Consider the following 12,767-nt stretch of genomic DNA (forward strand, 5'->3'; position numbering starts at 1 on the left):
AACTTCATTTTGAAACATTGTTAAACTAATGGGTATACTTAGCAATGTATCTCTTTCACATAGATAAACCCAGGAGTGAGACGTTTCTGGTTGATTAGATGGCTTCCCAGACTGGTATTTTTCATATTTTTATAGTTTTTCAGAAAGCTTAGCTTCAGGAAGTGTTAAGAGGCAAAGTGAAGAGTTCACTTGAGTGCCCTGGGAACTGGGCGGTGAACTCCTGTCCCAGTCTTTGCAGTGGGAGTTGGAGGAGAAAAAAAAGATAATGTTCCTTATTGTTTGCTTAAAAGGCCAAGAGTTGTGCAAAATACAAGCCTCATACGTGCACCCGCATGAGTTTTCAATGCCTGGACGTGCAGCCTCAGAATCAAGCAAGCACTCGGCAGGGAACGCTGGGCCTTCAGGCCTGTAGCTCCTGGGCACCAGTGGGGGGTGTGTGGCTTTTAGAGTGCTAGAACTGAGGTTTCTCCACGGCAGTGGTGCAGCTTAAGTGAGAAAAGACGGAGACTCCAGGACTTGTCTCCGTATTTTAACGTTCCGTGTGTACTTTTGTGAGAACTACCCCCAAACCACTTCCCAGTTCACATTTCTGCACTGTTTGCCTCTGTGGCATTAACATTTTTCAGAGACTGAACAAATTTAATACCGTGTTTCCGGACAATAAGACCTAGCGGGACCATCAGCTCTAAAGCACCTTTTGGAGCAAAAATTAATATAAGACCCAGTCTTATTTTAATATAAGACCAGATATAATATAATATAATGCCTGGTATAATATAATATATACCTGGTCTTATATTATTTTTTTCTCCAAAAGACGCATTACAAGTTATGGTCCGTCTAGGTCTCATTTCCCGGGAAACTCGGTACCCGCGAAAGAAACCAAGCTACCAGCTCCTCTTAAGGCACACAAAGGGCATTTCTCATATCCTCTCTCTTTCCTTCAATCCCCCATTTACACAAAAGTGTGTGTGTGTGTGTGTGTGTGTGTGTGTGTGTGTGTGTTTCTGTGTGCCGAATTCCTCCCGTTTGCAAAAGCCTGAGCAGCTCCCGGAACCCCCTGGTCATAATGCCCAGTAAGGCCTGTTAGGAGACATAGAGTCTGCGAGCGGACCGCTCGGGAAAGGGAGCAGGGCGGGGCGGAGCGCGGGGACCGCCCGGGCGCCCGGCGCAGCCAACGAGCGGACCGGGAGGGCGGGCCAGCGCGGGCTGAGCGGCGCGGGCTGTCACAGGCGCCCGGCGCGCGCTGCAGGTGGCAACTTGGAAGTGCCGCGGCCACCGCTGCGGGAGGAGCTGGGGTCTGTCAGCCCCTTCCAGTCTTCAGGAGCCCTCCCCCGCCGCCGAGCCAGAGATTGGACCCGGGAAAATCCGAAGGGAAAAGCTGCTGCGCAGGGACCTGTGAGCAGCCCTACCTCTCCGCTGCCCTTGCGCTACTTTTTTTCTTCGAGGAAGGTTGTGCCTGGAAGCTAAGAAGAGGCTTTGGAAGGAGCCAGAGAGCAAGGCTCCCGGTGACTCAGGTGAGCACCTTTCCTTTCCAGTGTCCCTTCCCTCTTCGCAGCCTGGGGCAGGCCGGGACGCCGGCTAGCCGGATGGGCAGGGGCCGGGGCGCGGGCGCCTGCCCTTGGCTCTAGGTCGATTAGGGAGAAAGCGAGGAAGGGGCGAGGCTGGCCCGGCCGGGAACAGCCTACCCGAATTCGCCTGGAATCCACCAAGGACTCCTGAGCGGGCACTCTGAAGCGAGGGACCGGCAGAGAGGTGCTTTGAGGTGGCCGGAGGGCTGGTACCCTCGTTTAAGCGAGCGGGGATCGCCCCGGTGCCTCCCGTTCCGGAGCCGCAGCGGGCGCGGGGCGCGGCGCCTCTGCGAACCCCGCGAGTGAGCGCACGAATCTTAGTCCCTGCGATCCCCAGTCGCTGGAGGACGTCATCCCTCTCGGCTCCCGCAACTCCTCCTCCGCCCCTCTCGCCTCCACCCCTCCGCGCCCGCCGCTCAGCCTATTCCGAGATTCTGTGCCTTTGCCAACGCGCGAAGTGGTGATTGCTGTCGCTCCGCTCCCTACCCTCGCCACAGCTGGAGTGCCCCGGGATCCCGCTCCCCGCCCCGACCTCCTAGCTGTGCGCTGGAGGCTAGTGAGGGGGGCCAGTTCCCTATGCTCAGAGCTGAGGTGATCGCGGTTGGCTCTTTAGTGCTCCCTCTATCCATCCCCGCCCCGCTGCAGTTTGAACCCACTGCCCAGCAAGTGGAATCTCAGAAGCCAGACCTTGCTCGCTCTGGGAAATTGGGGAACCTCCTAGAAAGGTGCGAGTCTTGGAGAAGAGGCGAGAGCCTCTGCTTCTATCTGGGCGTTTCAACGCCAGTCTTAAAGTGAACAGTGGCTCTGACCTCCGCGTCCGGCTCGCGGAGTGGGGGTGCTGGCGGCAGTGTGTGCGTGTGTGTGTGTGATCGTGTGTGATCCTACGCGAGGCAGAGGCGCAGCAGCCCTCTCCCCCTGCCGGGCCAATCCGCAAGATTCCCACCCCACCCCGACCCTCACCGCCAGGGGCGCGCAGCTGCATCCCAGCAACTCAGCGCCCGGGCTCCTCTCCTCCCGCTCCAGTTACAGCCTCCACTTAGGCGTATCCCAGGGTGAAAATCATCTGGCCGGCGGGTGCGGGTCGGGAATCGAGGCGAATGAGGCGGTTTTACAAAATCCTAGTGAGCGCCCCTCGCCGGGCATGTCATCGTTCCGCGGCTCGTCTGTAAGGACCTCCGGTGGAGGCTGGCGAAGCGGGTCCGCGCTCCAGTGAGGGTGTCGTGTCACTCGGAAAGCCGAAGTTAGGACCTCTGAGCACAGAACTCCCTTTGGCGCGTCTTGCTCCGCCGGTGGAGCTAGGTGCCCGCCGGCTCACTGCTCCGCGAGGGGCGCACTACGCGGGAGGTGGGGTAGTTGGGGCCCTTCTGCGGAGGGCAACAGGGAGCTGTGAAAGCTGGAGGGCGCTGGGCCAGCGTGGGAGGGCGCGTCGCGCGTGCGGCCGGCTCACCCGCAGCCTAGTTAAGCTGCTAGTTGAGGTCGGGGTCGTCATCGCATGCTGACAGCCCTAGTGGTCGCTGCTGATTCAAAAGCAGCAGCCACGCGGTGCGTTCGGCCTTCCCCTCCGCCTGGCGACCGCGGCTTCGGGTTTTCATTACGCAGAGGAGAAGCCTATGATCCGGGAAAGGCTGGGGTGCAAGCGGCTAAATCCTCTGCGGAGCTAGGAGCGGTGTCCAAAGGACGAGGAAAGGGAGAAGGCCGGGATCTGGCGCGTAGCGCAGTGGCGGTGGGGAGGCGGTGAGAGCCAAAGATCCCCAAGGCAAGGCTAGGCTGACCCAGTCCACAGGTCCAGCTCCTGGCCGTTGGCGCTGCTCTCCCAAGGGGACCAGGAGTTAGAGCCCCTTCCAGGCCCCACCCCAGGCTTATTGACAATTCCTGTGTAATTCCTACCGAGGTGCATTGGGTTAAGACTCAGCCAGGAGAGGGCTGGAATCCACGAAATGAATGAAAGTACGACTGTAAGTCCCCAATCTAATTCTGATTTAAATCTAAATTCCATTTGGTTAGAAACAGACTCTAATCTGGTAGGGTAGGACCTGGGTGGGGGACCCTATATTGCACTTCTCCTAATGACAGTTCCTGAAGGGCCCTGTAAGGTTTGCCCTTCCCAAGTGGGAACTGTGCTGCATATGTGGGGTGAAGGTGCACATAGCTCTATATTTAATTTACAGCAGGGAAGGAATCAAGTTCAGATTGGTTTTAAAGTGAACTTTTAGGCCTTCTTTCCCTTCCCTTATCTGCAATAGACATTTCCCAGCTGGATCAATTCCCATTCAGATTAAGTATCACAAAAGGGTTAAAGATCCTCTCTTGTAACAGTTTCCAAAGAGGACTTTATAATAGGTTTCTTAGACTGGGTAGTGACCTCAGGAAAACATTCTCCATTCTGAGAAGCAGAGGTATAAAACCAAAATTTTATAACTACATTATGAGCTCTCAGTCCCAACAATGGAGATATCCTCCTTATTAGAATGTAAGTTATTGAGGGCACAGTTCTGTCTTTCTCATCCTTTTCTCCCTAGGGCCTGGTATATAGTAGGTGTTGAAGAAACATTTATAGACAATTTAAAACATCAGCCTGAAAAGACATTTCATAATTTCTAGGACCAATCATTATTAAAATCAGAATATTAAATCAATTATAATAGTCATTTTGAAGGTTAATGTGCATTGTTTAGTTACATGTATTTTTTAACTATTTGGGATTCGGGAAATCACTCTAAATGAGAATACATTCAAGATATTAGGAAATATAGAAATAACAGAATGACAGTTGCATGATTGTAGTCCTTGTATAACAATCTCTGATTGAATACCTCTAGAAATAGAGACCTCATTACTTTCACAAGTATTCTATCCATTTTAGATAAATTCATTATTCCTATGTTAGGAACACAAGGGTGAACATGACATGGCCTCTGCCCACACATTGTAGTTGGCAGGCCAAAAGGGAAACATGATTTTCGTGCTAATGTATAAAAACAAGAGAAAGTTAAGGGATCTGGGTGAAAAGATCCCACACTTTGAGTGGCAGCAGCAAGGGAAACTACTAAGGATGGGTCCTGGTTTGGATTTCAAGGAGGGGATGATTAAGCAAAATCTTAAGTCAGGGTGGTTGGCTGTGAATAGTTTATTAAAAAGATCCAGGGAGTCTGATGAGTCACAGTCCACTCTGGGCAGCCACTTCCTCATCTGGAAGAATAATTTTCACCTGCCACACTGTGAGAATTTATTTGTGACTTCAGAGTTATCAGAGGTTCTGGGGAGGAAAGTGTGAAACCTAGCATAGTTCCAGTTCAGAACTAGTTAACCAAGAATAGCAAGACACACAATTAGTTAGAAAATACGCCTTTCAATGGAGAGCTGCTAAAGAGACTAAAAATTTCAAAAGCTATTGAACCATGCTTTTCACAGTAAAGATGGAGAAATATAAATGCCTGTTAGAAAGTTTGTGATTTGTCATTCTGCTAGAGATTCAATGAAACTGCAATATAGAAATCAAAGTAGCCACTAAATTTTGGAGAAGATAATATTAATAATTAATTTTGTGTTCATGCTGGTTGAGCACATGTGTGGCTTATATTTGGGAGTATTTGGAGAGAGAGAGAGAGAGAGAGAGAGAGAGAGAGAGAGAGAGAGAGAGAGAGAGAGAGAAAAGAAAAGAAGCAGGTCTGATGTTCAGTGTGTGTTCTGAAGTGCTGCAGGTCACATAGCCCAAAGCTAATGCAAGGGATCATATCACCGTGGGACTGACGACAGAATTTAAGGCATGGGAGCTAAAAGTACACTATCTTGGAATCCTCTATAATGAAAGAGTGAGCAGCTAACTAGGTTAAAAGCAGTGATGAGATAGGGAATGGCACTGAATATAATTGGGGTCATTTAGAAGAGATTTCAGTCAAGTAGAATGAACAGATATAAGAACTGAACAAAAGATATTAATGGGCAAACGAATTCATGGTAGTACTTACATCGGGAACTCTGGAATAAAAGGAGGGAGAGAGCTATCATTTCTTAGTGTGGTGGAAAAACAGAACATAGATCAGAACCCAGCTACCTCACTGCTGATTCCAGCACGTTATGTAATGTCACTGAGCCACAGCGTCCCCATCAGGAAAATGGGGATAAGAATGCTTCCTGGTGAAGAGTCAATCACATATAAAATACCCAGCTGCTCTGGCAACAAGCTTTTACACTCCTATAGGTTGGCTGGATGAATTATTAGGCCATCTTTATCTTCAGCCTCCATTAGAAATCTAGTCTCAAATTTCCCAACTGCCTAGTAAATATTTTTACCCAGCTGTTCCACCGTCACCTCAGACCAAATATGTCTAAAAATGTCATTAATCAATTTCCTACTTTACTCCTTTACCCCAGTACATGTCCTGAGTCACCAGGCAGGAGACTGGTCTTGGGGATAAGAATGCTTCCTGGTAAAGAGTCAGTCACATCAGAAGACATTTTTTACACTGTTTTCTTCTCACATTGCCCTCCCTCCAGACACATACCATAGAAATGTCAGTGATCATGTTGGGTGACTCCCACTGTCACCTCCTGTCTATCACATTGCCACCAGTCCTACCCCAGGCTCTTGTCACCTCCTGCTCCGACCCTGTGGTAATCATCCTAGCCCACTCTCATCTTGCCTCCCCTCACTGCTGCTTCCAGTTCAATCCTTTTACAGTACAGCTTTGATTATATCACTCTCTGGCTCCAAACCTCATGTCTCTCCTATTTCCTAAAGGAGGTCTAAATCCTTTAGATTTGTATTCAAAACCCTCTGTTTGCTCTCCTGGATCTCCATGTTCAGTGTTGTCTCTTACTGACCCCAACAGGAAGCACACTGCCCCGTCCCCTTTTCTAAGGCATACCTTCAGGTTTTAGTTCCATGTCCTTTGCTCATCCATTTCCCTCACCTGAAATGCCCCTCCTCATCCTATCTTCATCTTGAACTCCTACCCATTTTTTAAGGCCCAACTCAAACACCACCTCTCTTGAAGTTTTTCTTGATCATTCTCAGAAGTTCTGTCTCCTTCATCTTTCCTGCTGCAGCTCTTTGCTTTTTCTTCTCACATGGCATATACCATGTCTTTATTCTTTACTGTGTTCCTGTTGACTGAGAACTTTTTCATCTTTGTAGTCACCACTAAGTGGTGCCCAGAGTGGGAGCTCCATAACTTTTCATTGTGACTGATTGCATAGGGATGCCTGAGAAGGGCGATGACAGGAGAAGGATGTTGCAAACCCAAGTCATGTCAATATGGGAAAATAGCCAGGCCTTGATTGCATCGGTATAGGCAAAGTGGAAAAGAGACAATTATCTGGAAACTTCACAAACCACCCTGTACCTCATTTTGGTCTAATTACATGAATAATTTAAGCTTTGGTAGGTGGCAGAATCTGTATAATTATTATCATTCTTCATTGTAGAGATGAGCTTATAGTTATGGGAGCTGGAAAGAGCTTTCAAAAGCAGGCTAGCATGTAGAGAGCCAAGCGATAGTGATTGGGCTGAAAGAAAAATGAGATACGCTGGGCAAGATGCCCATTAAGGGCTAAATGCATTCAGAAACATGGGAGAGAATTCGTGGTTTGGGGCTTACATGTTTGTTGAAAAGAGAATTATATATTCTCCTTTAGGAAGCTTGTCATCTGATTCCTATCATGGCCCCTAGGTTTGCAAAATATAATCATGCATGTGTTAATTAGCATGGGTACTTGTTCAAATGTTTTTGATTTAGAAGAATGAAAAGACTAAGGCATTCCTTATGTGTATGTGATTTGTTTGAGGACAGGTGGAGAAACAAATTATTATAAAAAGCTTGCCAGCTTCCATACTCCAGGAACAGAAATATTTAAGACTCCCAAACAGTCTTAAATATACAAGCCTCAAACTTAAGAGCATAATTCCATCTTCATCAAATAGTCATAATCAGCCCATTGCACACAAGGAATGAACAAGTAGAAAAAGGAAAAAACAGCATGATCAAGTACTGAGGTTCTGAATAGTTAGGAATTACATACTTTATTATAATGTTAGAATTATGTATTCAAACAGCTTCTGGAATGTGAGGAATTGGATGAATCTAAGTGGTCAAGAGCTGTCATATTTATGTTACAGATTTTGACACATGTTGTTCACAAAGTTTACATAAATATGTTTCAAACTGGAAAAGATGTCGATCAGCCACTATATGGAAACATTTGGCCACACGTGTGATTCCTGTCAGGACACTGTTCCAAATCCAGTTCACCTGACACCTTACTTAGCCACTCTCAGCTACAGCCCCTTCATGAACAAATGGAAATAATAGTATTTTCTATACCACATATGATGTCATGACATAAATGACATCATAACGTGAAACACAAACATTTTAATTAATAGTTGATAGTTTTAAAAAATCAGCATTATGCCATAAAATTCTCTCTTTCTCTGTAATTCCTTCAGTATAAAAGTACAGAATCAAAGATTCACCAGAATTAATTAAAATACAATCTAATGTTTCACCAGAGACTCAGATTCACCTTTAAATAGAGAATTAATATTTTTTCCCCCAAAAGCCACAAAACTCTGCAGAGCTAAATTATCAAATCAGGAGTCCATGTGGGGCAAAGATTATTTATTTAGGTAAACTAGAGGTCTGATTTAAAATAGATTAAGATAGATTTGCATTCCACCTAAAATAGTTGTTTCTTTGACTGTTGCATGCCCTTTTCAGTTTGCATTGTGTATAAGAAAACATCTATACAAAATGAGAATGTTTAAACTATATAACCTGCAAGAATACCCTAAAGAGCAGAATAAACATGGTGATACGATAAAAAATGAGCAAGATAGCCTTGCTATTATGTTCAGTACACACGTCCAAATGGTTAGGGAGACTAAGGGTAGTATCTTTGGGGGCAGAGGGGGAAACATTCTTACTGAGTTTTCCTGAAAATAAGACCTAGCTGGACCATCAGCTCTAATGCGTCTTTTGGAGCAAAAATTAATATAAGACCCAGTATTATATTATATTATATTATATTATATTATATTATATTATATTATAAGACCCGGTCTTATAGTATAATCTTATTTTATTATATTAAAGACCCAGTCTTATTTTACTATAAGACTGGGTCTTATATTAATTTTTGCTCCAAAAGACGCATTAGAGCTGATGATCCAGCTAGATTTTATTTTTGGGGAAACACAATATAAAGGTGGATGCTGGTGTGGGGACACATAAAAGGTGTCACATTTTGCCTGTTTTCCCTCTGCCTCTCAATGTTGTGGATCCATGCCAATTCTTCAGACACCCTTTCATCACAATCTTAACAGTGACTTTCAACATGGATCCTGAAGAATGGTCTAAGTGATGATATTTTGGGGGAACATTCTCTCTACCTTCACCTACCTTCTACACTCCTAGGAGCTAAGCTTCTGTACCCCATCCATACACACACATCACCCTTACACATAATCAGTATTATTCTGGATTCCCTTAGAAACAGATCTTGAGATAAGGATTTAGCAAATAGAAGACAAACTGCACACTCACCCATGTACACCCCAGTACCAGTAGGCTCCAGCTGAACCAATCTGGGGACAAATCACCTAAGTTTTTCGAGTTTTAGTTTCTTCTTCTCCAAAACTAGTTTAGTAAAACCTACCTAGCAGAATTGTTGTGAAAATTAGAAATAATTCTTATAAAATATCTAGCACATAGTAAGTGCTTACACAAGTATAGCCATTTCTTGTGTCGTATGACATATTTTATTAACATTGAATTCAATATGGAAATTCGTATTTAGCAAATCAGCTTTTACTTTCTTTTTTTTTTTTTTTTTTTTTTTTTTTTTTTTTTTTTTTTTAATTAGTTTCAGGTGCACAAGACAAAGCAAAACTTAGACATTTATCATTTATATCCCTCACACTGTGTGAACCCCCCCCATCCACTATCCCTCTGTACGTTCCCAAAACCTCTCACCTTCCCCTTATCCCCACCCCCCAGCTTTTACTTTCAATCTTTATGTTTCAAGCTTTTGGTCCTGACTATGTTTATTTACTTTTTAATTACTAAAAAAAAATAAACTTTCATCCTGAGTATATTTAAACGTAATTTTCTCTTTGCCACTTTTCAAGTTTTTTTAACAGTGTGCAAAGAAAAATGCAATTAAGAAGGTAAACCTGATAATCCTACTGCAAAATGCTATTGCTTTTCAAAATGGAATAGAAATTATTATTTTTCTTGGTCTGCCCTCTCCATATCTGCTTCATTCATTTTGGAAAAATAATGAGTATCATAGACATTTATTGCTGTCTGCACTAAAATAATCTGTGACAAATTCATTTAAATTCCTTGATCTCGCAGGGATCTACACTGATCACTTAATTACTAAAAGAATTAGGTAAAACTCCTGCACTTCATTTTTTTCAAATGGACAGATCTGATGTCGTTTTTTAAAAGAACACTTTAATTTATAGTGGATACAAGAGTAACCCATGTTTCTCAAACAACTTAATCACTAAAATACAACTGTATTTCTCTGATTCTCTCACCACCTGCAGCAGTGGTGATTCTAACTATACTCAGATTTCTCCTAACTGGTCTTGAGAATCCCTGGGGATCTCTTCCTGCTTGCAAACCCAAACCCTTTCTGTGCCGCTTGCACCCCACCGTTTTTACTTGCTGTTATTCTAGCCATCATAGTGACATTTTTAACATCAAAGATCTCAAAGGCACCAATGGATCCAGGTTGTGGCCTGAACCCAACAGAGAGTCATCCAAACTGCGAGCAGGTGATGAGCCTCAGCTTTCCCAAGGTCTGGATTGGATCACTGCTTAGCCTGCTGTGTTATCCCTGTGACCCCATGAGATCCAGCATTCATCTCCTCTCCTTGGTGGCACCACCACACAACAGTGCCACGGGGTAGATTCTGTGATTGCAGTGAAGTGACCCTTTCACTCAGGACTCAGACACAAGGGTCTGGGTGCCAGGGGGGGGAGGGCAGAGCAAGACGTACTCTGTGTCATACTTCAAGTCTGCTCGTAGCTTCCATGTTTCCATATAACATGCCTATTACATAGTAAATGCTTGAACAAGTGTACCAACTTTCAAGCTTACCAAATTTTGGAATTTATCAAATAGGCAAAGGGGAACCATGGACGTATTCTATGCAGAAGAGTAATACAAGGAGGTTAGATATAGAAATATTATTCTGGCTGTGGAAAGTTAGATGGACAGCCAAGAAGCTTATGCACCTTGCACAGCATTCCATACTGATCTTGGACAAATGTCTGTACCTTGATTCTCTTCTCCCTCGGTCTGGGTTCTTTCCCAGGAAACTCCTTACATTTTCTCTTTATGGTTAGATATTGGAGTGACAAAAGCTAAAAATGTATAGATCTTATTTTTAAGAGGTTGGATGGCTTAGATACTTTTCTCTTAACAAAATTTATGAATCCTTGGGAATATTATCATGTTACAACATCATCTGCATTTTATTTCTAAGGGATGAGCAATTTGTGCTATCCTTAGCTATTTGCTTCCTTTGAAAAATATATTAAATATTAAAATGAATTAGATAATGCAACAATGAGTAATGCTGCTTAAGTGTACACATGACCCAATTGTTAAACCTTTTCATTAAGTGTTTTGTTTTATGTCTCATACTTTTAATATAGGAATATATATCCTTATTTTTCAGGTTACTTCACGTAGTATTTTGTCTTCAGTGTAGTTTTGCTCTCCCTATGATACCGTTAGACGCTAACTAAGTGTTTCAGGAAAAAGAAGCAGAGATGTAATTTTCCAGATTGTGGGTTCATCGCCACTTAATTTCCCTGGGTGACAGTTTATTCATCTTTATGATAGAGTTACAGCTGCTTCAGCTTTCAAATCTACAATCCTAAAACATCATCATAGATTAAAATATTTTGTTTTTTAAACCTGATAACATAGCATAAATTTCATGATAGTTTGTACAGGTCAGTGCTATTGAAACATAATTTTGGCACGAGAAAATGAAAATACCACTTTGTACAGGGTCTGTTATATAAAAAAACTAAAGAATTCTTTAGTGACAATAATAATAATAGCATCATCATTATTGTAAGCACTGGTAATATAGTTTTTGTTCTCTGGAAAATTGATCACATTAACCTGATGACAGTTGATCTATTGTTTTTCTAAATTGGTTTAACACTTTCACTGTTTAACCATGTTACATGGAATTTCATTTTATTTTCCTTTTCTTTCACCTTTCCTCATAGATTCAGATGATTTCAAAGATATTCTGTGTAATCTTTACAGTGCATAGTAAGATGATTTATCTGTGTGGAATCCATCAAAATCCGTTGAAATGGTAAATGCAGACTGAAGTATAGCACTTTCTGCTGGCCTCCATTTGGCATAAGGGCAGACAGTGTTGGTTACCTCTGTCTAGCTATTCGTCTAGTGGAAGAGAAAAGTTCACTAGGCAGGGCTGGAATGTAGCAAGTGGCTTTAACTGTGAGCTGCTTACATTATGCTTCAAAGAATAGCTGGGTTGAACCACCATGGGCTTTCTATGGGAGTGTAGTTTAGGTAGTGCTTACTGCCTATAATGAGTTGATTTTGGAAAAAGTGTTGGACCCAAAAAATTATTGCTCTAACCAAAAGAATAATTTAAGCAAGATTGATGGAAAAAGTTGAGAATAGGAAAAAAAGGAAAATAATTATTTCTTCACATTACACTTCACTATGCTAGCGATGGATGAAAGTGACCTCCGTGTGTCATGGACTCAGTAGAGCAAATTGCATTGTGTTCATAGAAAATTACTTAGAGTCAAATAAATGTGTTCTTCCTCTTTTTCTGCCCATTAGTCCTGGACATCACCAAAAACGAACAAACAAAAAAAACTCTCTTACTAGCCAAGAGCCAGATATTTGTAGGGCTGTTCTTTTACATGTTACACATAGTAGGTGGTCAGTAAATACAAATAATTACAGTGTTTTGATTTGGCATGGGGAACTAGGATAGAAATTAGAGTGCGTCTGTTCGTGTATTTTCTAAAAAGTTTAAGTGGCTGAGTTAATCAGTAATGTTTTAAATATCTCTCTCTCTGTGTCAAAACTCTCCCCGTAATTTCAGCAAGCATTGATTATCCCTTTAACACCAAACGTCAGAGTGCCCTGAACACGTGCCAGGGCTGGAAACGTAGTTCTGTT

At 43.4% G+C, this 12,767-nt stretch overlaps 1 protein-coding gene across 4 annotated transcripts in view; it reads left to right on the plus strand.

The window, feature by feature from the left end:
* Positions 1 to 1,217: 1,217 nt before the first annotated feature.
* EPB41L3 (erythrocyte membrane protein band 4.1 like 3) overlaps positions 1,218 to 12,767 on the plus strand; it is a 237,916-nt gene continuing 226,366 nt past the window's right edge. For 2 of the 4 annotated variants that reach the window (XM_074340320.2, XM_074340319.2), the window contains exon 1: positions 1,221 to 1,517. The gene's annotated coding sequence lies outside the window, so the exon portion shown is untranslated. Of the gene's footprint in view, positions 1,518 to 12,767 lie in introns of all 4 variants that reach the window. The other 2 variants (XM_074340302.2, XM_074340318.2) reach the window with 2 other exon arrangements.

Source organism: Rhinolophus sinicus, chromosome 4 (genome assembly GCF_057876585.1).
Source record: "Rhinolophus sinicus isolate RSI-liver-muscle chromosome 4, RSI-T2T, whole genome shotgun sequence".
Taxonomy (NCBI): domain Eukaryota; kingdom Metazoa; phylum Chordata; class Mammalia; order Chiroptera; family Rhinolophidae; genus Rhinolophus; species Rhinolophus sinicus.